Below are 17,428 nucleotides of genomic sequence, written 5' to 3'. Positions count from 1 at the left end.
ATTTGATAACTGTTTCCACAAAACGAATTCCATTCAAAGTAATTTTCTTAAACTAACAATCAGTTTTGCGGAAAGTCGATTTTAAAACAATTTATTTTGAAATAAAGAAAACAAAAATAGGAATTATACCCAATTGAATTTAAAAAATTCTACACTTGAGGCATCCATATCAATTTATACAGGAATAGGACAACCGAAATAAGATCTAATTCAATGAATAATCTGCCCCCACGTTTATTCTATTAACTGGTAAGCTGTTTATTGCTGTGAAAAATTAAAATAGTCCGAATCGCATCGGTTTAGGACCAATCATTGTACCAGTTCTGAAAAATGTCGATCACGAACTGGTGCAATAGCCCACCAGTAGTACGCCTTATTTGGCCGAAAATTCGGTCCAAACCTGCCATTCAGACCAGGGCTACCAGTCTCCCCTTGATGACTGAGAACTGACCTCAACTCTAAAGACTCACAGTCCAACCTATCCTCGTTACGACTTATGAATATAACGAATAACATAGGTAATGAACCCTGGGAACTTTATATAAAGGCTAATTTATTTTTTCCTGAACATTTAATCTTTTTTCTTTGTTAAACTATCACGAAAAAGTGATGGTCGGAAGAACATGAATTTTTTACTCGAGGATTTAAGCAATAAATGGGAGTTCTCTTAAAAAAAATATCTAAGCAATGACTAAACTGTGTCAATTTTCATGTGATTTTCACAAACATCTATTCATTCGCCTTTTTTAACTCAACAAGATAACTAATAAAACAAAATGAGCCGTTCCGTTTTTGAAACACGGGATATCATAAAACAATTCATCGAAAAATTAAATTACTCATATAATTTTCATGGGATATTAACATTTTTGATGCCAAAATGTCACAAATTACGTCAACTTTCCAATTCACTTTTCAAAAAAAAATTTATTGTTACTTTGGCGGTTGATTTATTAAAAAGTACAGTTTTTACACCACTTTTTTACATTTTTTTGACCATGATCATAAAAAATTTTGATTTTTTTTTCTATATATGCAACATATAGCTTTTAACTTCAGCTTTTTCAGGCACTAAGTGAATTTTTCTTTGAGCACTTATTAACAGACTTACAGTCTTTTCCCCGAAGCATGTTTTTTCGATTTTTTTTCTTAGACTTCGAATAACTTTAAAATTGATGTTTGTAGCTCAATATTGTCTGAGAACTATATTTGAGTCACGTTACAAGCTTTCCAAAAATATAAACTTTGTAAAAATCGGTTAAAAACAAGAGAGTTTTAGCGGGAAGGGTGTTAGGGGTCATATGACCCCCGGCGGTATAAATAGGTATACCACATACGTATTTCGAAACCTACAACCTTAAAAAAAAATATTTATATGAAAAAATTCGGGCATTTTGAAAATAAAAATAGTCATGAAGAAAAATTTGCGAATAAACAATTTTTAAAGGAGTTACAGTCATTTGAAGTTCAAAAAATGTCATTTGACCCCCTCCGGTACAAATAGTGTTAAGCAAATTAAGTACCTAAACCTAAATATTTGCACATGACAAAATGGTTTATTGCAATGATTTAATTTTCTTACTTTAAAACAAAAACTGCCAAAATCATCATAAAATATGACACATGTTGAAAAATATTCATGCGATTTTCCTAGAAAGGAACTAGAAATAATTTCTGACTAACAAAAGGACAATTTTCTAGTATTGATAGACCCCTTATATTTTAGAAACGGAGTGGTCCCATATTAAAAAAACACGACACAACTCGAACAAGTTTAACGGGCTTTTTATAATAAATTGATTTTTTGGTTTGGTTTTAACATTAAAGGTAACACAGGAGAACAGACATTTTAATGCCTACGTTTTAATTTTTGAGATTGGGAGATGTTATCGCCCTGAGTTCAAAATATTTGACAAATTTTGTCTATCAGCTCTTGTTTTGGTGATATGACCAACGGAAATTAAAAAATTAAAATCTTTTTTTTTAGCGACTCTCCATCAAGAATCCTTTGGTAATGGACGCATACTGTTCTCAGCACGTCTGGCAGCAAAAAAGAAATTATTACAAATTGCGATCAAAATTTAATCATGCTGAGAACTTGAAAATTATTTAACGAGGGAATGCAACAACCCAAGTAACCAAAAGTCTCGTTAAACGGGCCAAACACAGCTTGATGAGCATAATCAATGTGCTGAAGTTCGTTTTATTCAGTTCAAAATTTAAGGTTCTTATTGAATCTTTGAAACTTTGAAGTTCCATTACAGATTTTAACGGCCTTATGTTCAGCTCACAAGTATTTAGTTGTTTAATCAACAAAAAAAAAAAAGAACTCTTCTCTCCTCTCTTACTTTGGTCACCACCAGCCCATGTAGTGCGGTCGGTTTTTCGAAATTTATCTTTATTCGGTCATCACCCTTATTCTTCTTACTTAATTGCTTTTTTTTAAACTTTGTTCTGTAACTGACGACACACGCGATTTCTACTACATTTTTTTTATATTTGCTTACTCAAGCAATCAAACAACCTAATGAAAAAATATTAGTCCTGATACCAGATTTGAACCTCCAACTCTCCGGAATGATAGCCAAACACGCTAACACGAGGCCACGCCTAGATCGAAGAGGTAAAAAAGCTTTCCTAGAAAACCTGCAAGGGCAGCCAGCGGCCGGCAGCGATGGCGAATATTAATAATTACTCGAGAAAACAACGAAACGGCATATAAATCAAACATCCATTAAAATAATATCGGTTTAAAAAAAATTGAATTTCATGTCATAACTTTTAAGCCCAAAATTATACAGATGCTTGAGTTTATCTGGATATTCAGTTCGGGAAATGCTTCAACTGGCTTTTAATGTGTGAAAAATTCTTGGTAAGGAAATAAAGTTGGACGGAATTCCTTAAGTGAAAAATTTCCTCTTTATAAAAACAATCCTTTGCGAGTTATAGCTTCAAGTTGATTAAAATTTCAATATAATATAGAATTCATTTCAACAATTTCTAGACTACAAAAAATTATTTATTAATCATATGCTCTTTTGTAATGTTCCTTCACTTATAAAATGGCGAACATATCAAAAAAAGGCTATTTGAGAAACATTTTGAAACTTGAAGTCCATAGAAGGCCAGTTAAGAACCAATTTGTAACTTTTATACTATTTAAGTATATGTGATTGACACGTCACAAAAAAGGCGATTTAAGTATCATTTTGTAACTTTCATGCTCGCATTCGAGAAAATTCGGTGCCAATTCTCTTTGGAACCTTTGTTCAGTGCAATTCAAACTTTGGAGGCACACGTTTGAGAAAATATGTCAACATATTTGAGGAAAAGTATTTATGCAAAAGTTTCAAATCTTCTTCCATATGCAAAATAATGTTGTTTGGACATAAGCTGGATAAAAATGGACTGTGTCAACTTATAATCTAATAAATCTATATGAAAAGTTAATGCGGAGTTGGAATCAATAACTATCCTGCGTTCACTTAAGGATTCAGTTCTTTTTGAGATATTCCTGTTCACGAGATACTATGCTTAAGAAAAATTGAATTTGACAATTTTTAGAATACTGAATAGAAAAGATTTCAATTTTTCCGACATCATTCAAGAAATCTTTGAGTATTTGATATTGAAGATTTGAACTCATTTAGCAATTTGGTTGGAAACTGCGACACGATTTGACTTTGGTTTTAAAAATAATAAAGACTCAATTAAGTTTTAATTTTCTTTAAAATTTCGTCGAAGTCCTTTTTTTACAATTACAAAAAGAAAACTTTAATAACTTCTATAACAGAAAGGGAATAAGCTTTTTATGTTATTTTTCATAATTATTGGGTAACATTTTAATGTTAGCAGGTTATTTACTAAACATGTGCAAACAGCTCTCACATAAGAGCAGTAATTTCTGAAGTGCATTTTTATCATAATGTCTGTCAAATATCAAATGTTCTAGAAATACGTGCCAAAGAGAACAAAACAACAATGCTGTTATCTCGAAATTTACGGCTTAGAATTTTTCACAAAAAAATTTGGAAATACTAGACGAAGACCTAAAAATTTACTCTTTCTTCTTTTTCAGAGCTCTATGAAGGAAAATGCAAAGAACCGCTGACAAATTAAAAGATCGAAAACCAATAATCTTTTAAAGGTTAGAATTCACTTCAAACCATTGCCATCGTCCCAGAATAAGGACTTAGTGTTCATGTTCTTGAAGTCCTGCAGGGAGTTTTCGCCTCGCAGTATGATTTTGCCCCGTTTTGTTCCGTCTGATCAAATACAGCAGGGGTTTTCAGATCATTTGCTCGGCGGAGCACTTTTTAAAACCAAAAGTTTTGGCGGAGCACCTACATTTTTAAAAGAATGAAAAACCCGAGTTTTGAAAGCTTGTTAATATTTATCGTTCAAATAAGATGTGCCTTGTCATCGTAGTCAATAAAATCAGTAAGGAATGGCTAATCTTTGGAAAGTCTTGTTTTTATTAACAAAATATGTGCCATAAAAAATTTATGATTTCAATAGAGGAAATACGCTTTCTTCGATTTTCCAAGCTGTAACAAGTTTGGTTGAATTTGTGTCAGTTGTAGCCTGATGTCTGTTTTCGCGTTTACTCGGGATCGGTATTTTGTCTTCGTTGTGATATATATTAGGAAAATCCAGATCCACAAACTAAGTTATGGAAATCGGCAGAAAAATAAGTATTGCTTTATCGGACAAAATTTAAAATTTTATTTTTCAGTTGACAAAAGCACTTCTCCAACGACTTTATGGATACGAATTTTTTCTGAAGCTTTGAATCCGATATCATATCTATCAAGCATTCATATTCTTGCGATGTTCATGATTCTGGTTTCTTTGACATAAAAATAGGCTGTTCCACGCATTTGAAGTCTTCGATCATTTTATTATTTTATGATATTCTTCTAGGAATTTTGCTGGAAGCTGTTCAACAAATCCTGCGGCAAAACATTGTAATTGTAATTGTAAATGACTTCATTAGACACGTGGGCCTGTTAGTTTAAGTTTACACCAAGGAATACAAAAATAAATTTATCAACGAAAAGTGTTGTGATTGCCATAATTCTAGGAAATTTTCGGATGATAACTTCAAGGTTATTTCTGATTGAATGCTTCTTAAATTCGGAAAGCTGTCCAGGTTGCGCTTTTTGAGTGATTCTGCCCAAAATTTGATTTTTCTGTTGATAGTCATGATTATGCCGTTGTAATCGAAGATTGTTATTCCTTTACCTTGCATTGAAAGACTGAAGTCATTCTTATTTCAAACAGGCGAGACAACGTTTTTCTACGAGGTAACCAGCGATCTTCGGTATGAAGTAGTAGCGTGGAATTTTGTGCTAACCATCTCTTTGCTCAACGCCTTGAATAACCCTGAATTTTTCGGTCGGGCCTAAATAAAGTTGATTATTTTTTTGCTTTCGTCCAAGACTTCCTTCAAAGATGATAATTGTTACTTCATAGTGAGTACATGTCGACGAAGGATGTAATGACTACTACCTAAACTTTTGGTCTTTTCTTTGATCTTGGCAACGAGTTCAGCAGTATTTTCAACTATAGCTTCGCAATGTCCCATCAATGCAATTTTCCCATGGAATATTGTTGTCCGTAACATAATCATCAATTATCTAGCTTGAAAATTTCAGCCCCCGATGTGGAAGTTGGCAACGGTTTGCAAAGCAACAAATCTCCTTCGAAACATTCAGAATCTTGATAGCTAACAAATATTTTCAGAATTGGTAGTCCTGCTACATCTGTGGATTCGTCAAGCTGCAAGTCGAATTTTGAAGTTCTTTAACGCTTCCAACATATTCAGCCATGTCACAAATTCGCCGAGAAACCGTGTTGTCAGACATGGGAATCGAATTTACCAATTCCACTATTTTAATATCAACCATGATTCGGACGACTTCTGGAATACAAGGTTTGATTAAGTTTTCAGCAATAGTATGCGCTTCTCCATTTTTTCCAATGGGTAGCTCGCCAAGTACGGCGCAAGAACAGCCTAATCATTAAGTGTTTTGCACACTAGTCCTGCAACACAAAGTTTTTCGATCAAAGCAGTGCACTTCGACAATCCACCATTCTTTGCCAACATCCCTGCAGGGATTCAGCCGCCAGTAAAACAAAGTAAACAAAATTTATTCGTTCGTACCTATGTCCTGTGAATTTTTTTTCTCATGTTTCGATAAAAATGAAACTATAAAAAAATATCAAAGTTTTTCAAAGTTGGTTTATGATTTTCGTTGAGTACATCGCGGAGCACTTTCAAAAGCTTCGCGGAGCACCAAGTGCTCCGCGGAGCACGATCTGAAAACCCCTGAAATACAGGAATAGCTGCTTCACGTTCCAGTTGAACAACCTTGAGATCGGTCGTCAGGACGCCCAGATCGTTCTTTTCCCGGGAAGTGCTAAAGTCGGGAACGTTTTTGCTGCAAGATTTTATTGAAAATTGAATCACTCTCATCGCAAATCGAAAATGCTTACGTGGTCTTTTTTTCTCAATAATATCGTGTAGTTGAGATTCCATTTCAAACTTACACTAGCACTTTGACGGTGTTTATCCGAGTCGGAGTACCGTAATCGTTGAAGAAAGTTAACGCAAAGCAGCAGAACGTTCCATCGATTGTGGTGTAAACAAAAACTCCAAAGCATGCTGTTAAAATTTTCAAATTAATGGTTAAAGTCTAATTCGTCAATATTATTTTGGCGCTAGTGTTTTGTCCCCAAAATTTCTCAGAAGCCGATAGTACCTGGAAAAAGTCGTATTAAAATGGATTTCAATTTCATCTTTTGGTTTAAATTTTTTTCCCATTAACAAAACGTCAAAGATTCATCTAGCATCACCCATCGACTCGGGATTTTAGCCGAAAGCGCACATTGTTAATTGCTTCGTGCTTGCCGATACTTACGGTCAAATGAAGAAGCAATAATTTGCTGCTCAAGTTCTGTTGAAATCTAAACTTATGTTCTGAGTTGTTAAATGGATAACCCATAGAAGCCCATAGAAGAGTTGCAAAAATCCAATACCTGTTCAACAAATCTCTGTACCGAAAATGCGATGAAAAGAATACTGTACCGAAAATGATACGATTGGAAAAGCACTACTGGCATAAAGACTTGAGCTCCCATGCAAAATAATTCATGATCACTATATTCAAGCGATACCCGAAAACATTTATGGATTTTTCCTCCTATTGGTTGATTCATCAAAAAAAAAAAAAAAAAAACATGAAAATAGTGAGAATCGAACTAACTGCAACATTTCATCTCGGTTTGACAGTCCAATATCTTACCCAGTTCACCATCTGATCAGTTTAGCAAACGAAGGTACATTGTTTTGAGAAAGCTTGTTAATGCCGGCCCGGCATAGAATCTTATACCGATAATTCCACCTTCAATAATACCGATAATTCCACCTGAATAGTGAGTGTAGAAGTAATAAAATTAGAGATGTGCCGAATATTCGGTCGGCCGAATATTCGGCGCCGAATACCTCCAAAAAACCGTTAAGCCGAATATTCGGCTCACCGAATAGTTGAGCTAGGTATTCGGCCGAATAGGCCGAATATCTATTTTTTTAAGATTAAACAAAAACAAACTTGTCAAATTTTTCAAATGATGTTGGATAATTTATAAAATATCCAAAAGTAATGTTGAAAAAGCTTTAAAATAATCAAAAATGTATGGTGTCAGTAAAACATTTAAGGTGTACCCGTGTATTTCTCACTGTAGATAGCTTTAATTATCGATTATACTTCTTGATGTATCCAGGCTGGTCCATACACCAAATAAAGAATTAGAGAAAAGTTAAATCTGACTGGGATCGACACACATTTTTTTAAACTTTCTGAATTTTACCCGGGCTTGTTCAGATTTTTTGCTAAACCAAATAAAACACTCAAATGTCTCTTTGAAAATTTTTAAATTTTGCGTCGCAAAACGATTGTTTAGAGTAAATTTATTCGTTAGATATGATTTGAACACTGCTGTTGTGATTCGATGAAAACTTTTAAATTCAAGTAATTTTATTTCTCTTCCTTTTGTATGTTAGAGAATGATGCCTAGTTTCTGTCCTGATTTTCCTTTTTCATATCAAGTTTTTCGAAGAATCGTTCAGACCCGACCCAGCCGTGTGGCTACGTGTCGTAGAAAGTATTGTATGCTTAAGGTTAAAGATCATCGTTCTTTTTGGCAACTATTTTTAAGGCATCTAGTAAAAATAAGATATTCATCTAATTCGATATAGAAAAAAGCAAATTCAAATAGCTTGACACCTGTTTTGGGATGTTTTGCCCCAGATTTCACTGGAAACCAACCTCATTTCTGATAAACATCCTAGAAGCGACAAGTCATCAGATGTCCTTCAAGCTAATGGTGACATTTTGAATATCAAAGAGATCTCTACTTAAAATATATCTGATGAATTATACATCTGGTTGGAAACAATAGACTTAAAAACATGAGGGGCATTTAGATGGCAGAAATAGAAGAAAAATGAATACATTGTGTTGTTTTGTATTGAAAATTCAACAGAATATTCGACCGAATATTCGGCCTAGTATTCGTTTGGCCGAATAGTTGAAAAGGTCACTATTCGGTATTCGGCCGTTCGCCGAATACCACTATTCGGTACATCTCTAAATAAAATCTTCGATATTTTAAAAACAATTTCAAATACACACTATCACTTGTTTTGCCGCGAGTTTCCTCAATGACCATAACTTAATATTTGAAATCGACCTCAAGAAGGCATTTTTGTCAAAATAAACTCCCACATCAAAGTTATGTTGGATTCCATCATGACTTATTTTTTGGACAAATTTTCAATTTAAATCGAATTCCTTGAGAGTACTAAATAAAAACAAAAATCAAAACACGTCTGAGTACCTAAAATACAACTTTATTCAATTTCGGTACTTTTGAACGATTTGTTTATTCCTATCACGGAAAAGAATTTCTCAAATTCAAACCCGGGGAACCCCTATCTAATGTTACAATCTTTATGAGATGTTTTTTTTTTCTAAACTGCCCTTCTGTTGGACACCGCCAAGCAATCTCAAATTGGAAATCGTGCCCCCCATAATTAATTAGCGCCAAATTTTTGGAACGCTTAGGATTCAGTCCCAACCCAAGAGAGAGAGAGGAAAAAAACACCAAAACACGTGACAACCAGAAAGAAGAGTAGGAAGGTAGCTGCTTTCGTTCCCGCTAAACTGGTTCCCGAGAAGACATAGTAATATTAATTGTTCGATTCAAGGAAGTACTTTTACGAAAACGGTTTCGGGTGACCTTGGTCAATGTTCCCGATATTGATATCAGACGTTTTTGTTTAATTTTCTCACGAGAAATCGCCATCCAACTCTTTCCTTTACGTTAACATGCATTTTGCCTAAAGATTGTAAATAAAATATAATACGCAGTATTCGTCCGTTCATATTTTTGTTTATTTTGGAAATACTTTCCTCTATCTGAATTAAGCATTTCTATCGGATGGAAACAACTTTGTTGGATTAAGATTAGCATGATAGTTTGTAGGTGAACCCTATCATTTCCAGTGATCAATTATGGGTTTTGAACCAAACATATTATCTACCTAATTTGATTAAAATGTAAACTGTAAGGGTGAAATTTTTGTAGCAAAAAAATGTAAACATATTCAGTTCGATCAATATTATAAATTGATAAAAAATGAGCTGGAAAGGGCGTTGTTAACCATTTCGACTAGCGAATTCCAAAATAAATAAATAACTATCCACAAACGATTGACCGGTATTTGAATGTGACAGCATCGATATCGGTGCCGATAGTTCTTGGAATGTGGCAGGGAAATCGCCACCAGCGCAAAAATCAAACCCGCGCAACAGGAAGAAACCATGAAGTTATATTTTGTTCAGTTTCTATTTTCGTAACGGCTAAACATCCTGACCCTTTCCTGACTCTCAATGTTCCTCGTGCTCTGGAGAAAACCATCGATCCGTGCGCTCTCAGATTGTAAATAGGTACGTCACATGCTCTGATTATGAAGCCTCAGTGCTGGAGGCACGGAAAACTTAAAATAAGAATATTTTAAGGCTGCTCTGTCGGTTGAAGATATCATTTTTTTTGACGATAGAATATACACCCAGTAATATGTTCGCACGACCGTGAAACATTTGGAATAGACGACTAAGCAACCTCCACTTTACAGAATAAATATGGGAAATGGCATCTTTTTGAACGAACTTAATACAGCCCTTTATCTTCCGAATATCCGGTGAATTTCGAACAAGTTTATTGAACACTGTACCAGACCAGGCTCGAGATGTATAACTTAAAGTAAGCATTCCGTTTCATGTACTCTGTTTAATCCGGGTTTGCTCGGATATTCAGTGAATTGAAAAATCTAGGCTGACCTGTATAATGTGGTTGAAAAAAGTCCGAATTTGAGCTCAACATTCTCGACCAAACCCAAACGTTATTTGAGATAAACTTCTGTCTAGCAGACTATCTGCCAGCTGGTGCTCCTGCAACGACGTTGTCGCGTTCACGGAATCTTGGCTAAACGACCGTACCTTATCGAGTCAGATCTTTGCCCCTGACTATGCAGTGTATCGTGGCGACTGATAGGATATATTGACAGTTCTTTACGAACACTATCTTATCGAGAGGCCTTAGCTTAGAAATTTGACTTCAAACCATAACAGCCGAGAGTTTGCTGCCGTGTGTGGGTTCATCTCACTAAAACTACCTTGGGCTTCGTGTGCCAGATGTGCCCCTTGGTTTCACCCTATGATACTGCATCAAGGGGTAGGCTGTGCTCATGCACTTATACATCTTACCCTTTTCCTCTTTCTGAATTTTAGCCTTTCTCCTTTATCATCTTTCTACTTTTTCCTTATCGCCAATTTTAGTCTGGTACGGAAGACTCCGAGACGTGTGCCGGTTAGGTAACGCTTTCAAAGTAACTCACGTCCGTCACAGCATCCTCTCCCGCAGGATTTCTAACCACCATGTGACACATTTCACGACAAAGACAGCATGTTCTGCCGATTCCTCCGTATCTACGCATTCCGGGCAATAAGGGGACATGATAAGCTTAAACCGATGAAGGTATTGCTTAAAGCACCCATGACCCTAAAGGAACTGCGTCAGGTAGAAGTTGACCTCTCCATACTTCCGATTTACACAGTTTGAAAGTCGTAGGATTAGCCTATGCGTCCATCTTGCGTTGTTCGATGCGTCCCATTGCTCCTGCCACTTGAGCATTGACGCTGCTCGTTGAATTTTACGCACTCCTCTAACAGCTCTTGCTTTGTAACACTCTATATCCTTAGCCAGAGTTATGTCGATGGGAATCGTGCCCGCGATGACAAAAGCTGCTTCTGCTGATATGATCCTGTTTGCACAGAAAACTCGCATGCCTATCAGCCGATGTGTGTCCTGTAATTTGGATCTGTTGCGCTCTATTTCTATCGCGGATTTCCAGGCCGCTCCTTCGACTGTGCTACGCTCGCAAGAAGACGTCTATTGCTACTCTTTAGACCATGGCCGTTTGGCATAATCTAGGCCAATGAATCTATGACTTTTGATGCATTTTAACAACAGTATTTGACATGCGCACCAAAACTTAAGCGATTGTCGACCATTACTCCAAGGTATTTCAGCTGCTGTTTCGAAACTGTCGTGTGCCCTTCAACGGTAATCTCCTTGTGCGGCACAACTCTTTTTTTGGCTCACGAGCGGAACTTCGGTTTTATGGTGAGCTATCTTAGCTTAGCTTAGCTTGATTGACTACTCACATCCACCCTAAATCATTGAATCTGAAATGCTTACTCAACTAATCAAATAAATTCCTTGAGTGAAATCATCATTTAAACCAATGCATTTCAAATCCCATGATCGCAGGCGTGGCTCAGCAGAACGAATTCCGCATCGCCAATGGTTGCTACTCCGTGATTGACCGAGGCCATCAATTTTGTCCAGAGGTCAAAAGAATGGTGTCTGGGATTGACAGCACATTCACAATGAACAAAACTGATGCTCTCTCTTTAAACATCAATAACGGCGCCGGCCACGTCCTAGTAGTCAATGGATAGAGAGGAAAATAAGAGAGAGGGATGATAGAAAATAAATTCATGCTTTAGGACCGAGGTTACCTCTGCATCCCAGCAAACAAAATTTTATTGGGAGTAGGGGATTGAAGGATTTGATCATGGAGACACTTTGACTGTGTTGTGATCTTATAATTCAAATATTTTTCTGCAAATGTATCCATTTTCACGACAAATCAACCGAACCAGAGGTACAGAGATTTTTGAATTTCCTAAAATAATATCCATAAGTTTGAAAAACAAAGTTCATTAGATAAAAAGGGCCCATCACATTCATGTTTTGTTCAATCTGCTACATCGATAAAGCAAATTCATTTCTGAGTTTCACTTTGTTTCTCACATAAAACAAACATGATAAAAAATGTCAGTTTTGTCCGTAAGATGTAAGATGGATTTATTGCAAATAAGTTTTGGATATTTTTTCACACATTTATGCTTCCGACATGATTATATGATTCTCAAAACGAAATTGATCGTAAACATAAAAATCACAGCTTCCATTTTCTATCTTTACCCACCTAAAGTAAACCGTTTTTTCATAACCTCAATATTCTGGAAATTCTCGATTACATCTTGGGCCTTAAGCTAGCTATTTGTGTCTTTAATGTGTCTCTCATTTTGCCAGTGCATTGAATTTATTTGAGGAAGAATCATTTCAAGATATAATAAACCACTTCCTAGTGCAATGCGTTGTAAAATTGGTTTTCTTCTCATTAATGCTTATCTTATCCTCATAATGAATCATAACATTTCTCTGTAACAAAAATGCGTTGGGTATATTTGTATAACTAGAAATCTGTAACACAACGTTTTGGTACAGATTTAAGAACATTATGATGAGTTAAACTTATGAAACAGAAAACATCATATTATTTGTCCGGGTCAAAGGTATCTGCTAACAGTGAAAAATGAATTCTCGTTTTACTTTCTAATCCACATTAAAAACTTAGCCAAACTTTGGGCCACTCAGTCCCGGCAACAATAAAAGGTCTCAAATTTTATCATAAGCAACACAATCTACACAAGCTTTTTATATGGATTGAATAAAACCCACTATAGTACAAATTACACATAAAAAAATGTAAACGCTGACTCTAACTGCCCGGAGAACGGCAAAGTAATAGAAAGATAGTAAAAAATGTTTTCCAAGATACTTATCTTCGTTTTGGTGCAATTCGGATATTTTTCCAAGATCGTTAATCAGCGAGTCCCCTTTTTCAAACTAACTGTTTTCCGCAGGTTCCATAATCCCCTTATTCTCGTACCTTTAGAAATTTTTCGTGGCGTTTGCAGCAGCTTGATGAAAACACGTCACTTTTCAACAACTGATTGCTTCGATCTCTCTTCGGTTTTATGGTGAGCTATCTGAAGCTTAACTCCCTCCATCCAGATGCCAACCCTTTCTACGAACACCGTTGGTTGGTTTTCTACCTCCTCGATTGTTTCGCCGGTGATCATGAGCACGATATTGTTAGCAAATCCGACTATCTGCACGCCTGCTGGTAGTTTCAGAGTTAACACCCCATTACTATGGCATTCCAAGGCACAGGTCCGAGTATGGAACCCTGTGGAACACCCGCTGTTAGGGCAGTAGATTGTAACATAGTTTCGGTTTCGTACGTCAGGACTCGATTTTCGAAGAAACTTCCTATTATCCGGCAGAGGATATTGGGAAAACGCATCCTGTGAAGCGCTTTGGCAATCGCTTCCCAGCTGGCATTGTTGAAGGCATTCTTAACGTCGATTGTCACGATGGCGCAGTGACGAACACCTGTCTGTTTCTTTTTATATGCGCGCTTCGCGTACTCTGTCATCATTTGGATTGCGTCCACCGTTGATCTCCCTTTCCGAAAACCGTCCACTTTCGCATTCTGTGTTGATAATAAGTCTGTCAAATATTAGATATCCCCTCCAGTAGCTTATCAAAAGTGTGACCTCGTCGGCGACCTTGGGCCACCGAATCTCGCCAGTGAAACTTTATAGGCTTGGCCCCATGGGTTATCATCTACGCTCTAGCATAACGCTGTGTAGCAGTAGTTGTTTTAATAGCTCGTTTAAGTGCCACCCTGGCTGCTCGGCAAACGGCACCTCTGGTTTCACTATCGGCTTCGTTTCTCGTCTGTTGAGCTCATCGCCTGGCTTTTAGACAGCTAGTACGAAGCTCAGCTATTTCTGAGGTCCACCAGTAAGCTGGTCGTCGCCACCACTTCGGTGTATTCTTTCAGCTGGGCATGGTCATTTCGCACTCCGCTACCATCACTTTCGTCAGCTTTATGGACCTGCGATGCTTCCAGCTTCGGTGCACACTTCCTTATCGAAACCTTTGGTCTTCCATCTCCGCTCATGGACAGGCAGTTATCTTACTGCCACCGGATTTCCACTTCCTACGCTGTAACGTAGCGCCTGATGGTCGCTGTGCATATAATAGTCACACACTCTGCAATTCATGTCAGTTTTAAATGATGGGCTCGCAAAGGTGATATCTATTGTAGCCATGGGAAAGTTTCCAACCAAGATTCGTCGCGTAAATGTAAATGTCGAGGAAGTGCTGGTGATTAAGTGTAGAGTGGAGCAGACCTGCCTTTAAACCCTAAAATGCCTCGAACGCAGCCAATCAACACAACGCGCACAACGATATTGGCACACAACACCAGATGGCAGCACCTGTCACGCATGAGGAGTCAGGGTTGAATACGCCAGCAGAGCATGGAGCCTGAGTTGCTGAGGGGAAGCCGGAGAAAGGGATAGAGGGGCAATAAGGGTTAAAGGCTGGGTACGGAACGTCATCGACCTTAAACAAATTGGTGATTATTAAGTTGTATCTCTGAGCGCGTATTACGGCAAGCCAAATCGTAAGAGTACGATTCGTTCCGCATTGTAAAAATAGTGCCTAACCCGTGAAAGAAACCCGACGTAAACTACGGTCAACTACGGGACAGAGAACAACAAGCTCGTTTGTTTGTGGAAGGGATCTACCAGGAACCCGTAATTTACTCTTTAGTTCCGGTATCGGTTCCCGAGGCAGCTCACCTGAACGCCGATCGCAGCGCCCATCCAGAACGTGGACGGCCCGCTGACTCCTGATTGAGGGCGTCGTGACTTAACACCCCGAAGTTATCGACGTGCCGCATACCACCCATCAGCGCCGTGTGACTCCGCTGAAACTCACCTAGTGCCGAAGACACAGAATTGCGACCCCAGGCCGCAAACTACTTCTGGCTAACCGAACCCACCCAAGCAATTCGGTAGTTTCGCCGCGCAAACAGGAGGTCGTAATATCTCCGGTTCCGAACGAGGAGGAGATGCACACAAGGGGAGACGCCCGAGAGCAGACGTGTGAGGTAGGAAAGATTGTGCCATTATATAAAGCATGGATCACTACAAATCTGGACGCACTATTTATTTTACCATAGTGCTCCTAGTTGTCGGATCTGGAATGTTTTGGCAGCACTTTGTAGAGGAATGTTTCTTCTACCAGTGCTGAAAATTTTATTACGATTCTTTTTGTTTCAAAAAAGTTACACGTGATGGAAGCCGCGAGATGAAAATAAATTTTGAACACCCACGTCAAAAACCCGACGTGGTCGGGTTCAAAAATCGCGAAATCGTTAAAAATTGTCAAATCAACCGTGTGTAGCGTTCTCAAACGTTTCCGTGAGATGCGTACTATAGATCGGCAGGTTCATACCAAGCGTTATAGTGGACCTAAGAATCAGAAACTGCATTTGAAGGTGTTGAGAACGATCAAGGAAAACACAGGGTAGTCGGACTATGACATTGCCAAGAAATTTATCGTCGACCGGTGCACCGTCAGCAGAATTCGTCTACGCGAAGGAATACGATCCTATCGGACCAGTAAGCAACCACACCGGACATTGAAGCAGAATTTAGTAGTCAAAGGACGTGCCCGCAAGTTATACAAGAAGATTCCAACGAAGTTCGACGGATGCATCCTCATGGATGACGAAACGTACGTGAAGATGGATTTTGGGCAGCTTTCTGGCCAAAAATTATGTAAAGCCACTGCAGTGGTGCACTGCACTGGTCATGGTGATGTCCCCGGCAACTTCAAATTCGTTTTTGCTGATAAGTGTGCAAGAAAGTGTTTGATCTGGCAAGGTATTTGCAGCTGCGGACGAAAAATTCCGGTTTTTGTGAAAAACAAGACCATGGACTCCAAAATTTACAAGGAGGAATGCCTGAAAAACTTTTTTTTTCGTACATTAGATCTCCCAAAGGACTAGTTAAGTTTTCGCCAGATTTGGCAAGCTGCCACTACAGCTAGGAGGTTCTACAGTGGTATTGGGCCAACGGGTGGATTTTGTCGAAAAGGACATCAACCCACCCAACTGCCCTCAATTCCGCCCTATCGAAAAATTTTGGGCAATTGTCAAGCAGAAAATGAAGAAGAATGGTAGGACGACTCGGGAAGCAACAGAGATGAAGAGATTGTGGAACAAAATGGCCGCTGAGGTCAGCGAATAGGGTGTTCAAACTATAATGAGTGATACTCAACCAAAAGTTTGAAAATTCATCAAAACAACATCGGAATAATTTTTTTATTATTTTTCCTTTAAAGTGCAAAAAAAACCCTACATTTCAAGTACAAAACATTTTTATTTCGTATACAAAGCTCCGAGATAGACCCGTTTTAATGCGTCCAGATTTGTAGTGATCCATGCTTTATATTGTGTTGCGGATCAATCGACAAGTGCCTTTTGTACCATTGAAGAAGGGGAATAAAGTGGGCGAGCAAAGCTCGAAAGTTAATCATTTAGCGTTTCCTTGTAGTTCTTTGAATTCGAAAAGCCGACCCTGAGGCAAGAATTGGGGGAGTCTTAACAGTGCTGGGTAGTGACTTAACCGTAGGTTACACTATCACTGACGTTCTGTCTGGTATTCCATGCTTGAGATAGGTGCTGATAGTTCCAGTGTTGCACAGCTCAACTTCCAGTCTCGCGAAGGACTCAAGCAGACTGTGTCCCCTAGGGTTATTGCACCTACTACCCCAGTAACCGCCTAAGCGTTGAAGTCTCCTCCTACCAATACAGGGGCCCTTCCTGTCAGTTCGTGAGTGAGTCACCAACATTGTATTGAACTCCCCGATCGTCCATTTTGGTGGAGCGTAGCAGCTGTAGAAAAAGATGCCGTTTATTTTAGCAATCACGAATCCATCCCGAGAATCTGCCACTATCTCCTGGATAGTAAAAACGTTCCGTGGCGTAGATAGCAGCTAAGCCAGACCTATCCACTGTCCAATTACCGTTTTCAGACGGAATTGTGTATGGTTCTGATACAAGCGCCACATCACACTTCCTTTCGCC

The 17,428-nt window shown here is 38.1% G+C and overlaps 1 pseudogene; it reads right to left on the bottom strand.

Annotated features, from left to right (window-relative positions):
• Positions 1–4,155: 4,155 nt before the first annotated feature.
• On the bottom strand, positions 4,156–14,449 carry LOC129741993 (signal peptidase complex subunit 3-like; annotated as a pseudogene).
• Positions 14,450–17,428: the final 2,979 nt, after the last annotated feature.

Source organism: Uranotaenia lowii, chromosome 2 (genome assembly GCF_029784155.1).
Source record: "Uranotaenia lowii strain MFRU-FL chromosome 2, ASM2978415v1, whole genome shotgun sequence".
In the NCBI taxonomy this organism is placed as follows: domain Eukaryota; kingdom Metazoa; phylum Arthropoda; class Insecta; order Diptera; family Culicidae; genus Uranotaenia; species Uranotaenia lowii.
This window is presented reverse-complemented; position numbering and strand designations above follow the sequence as displayed.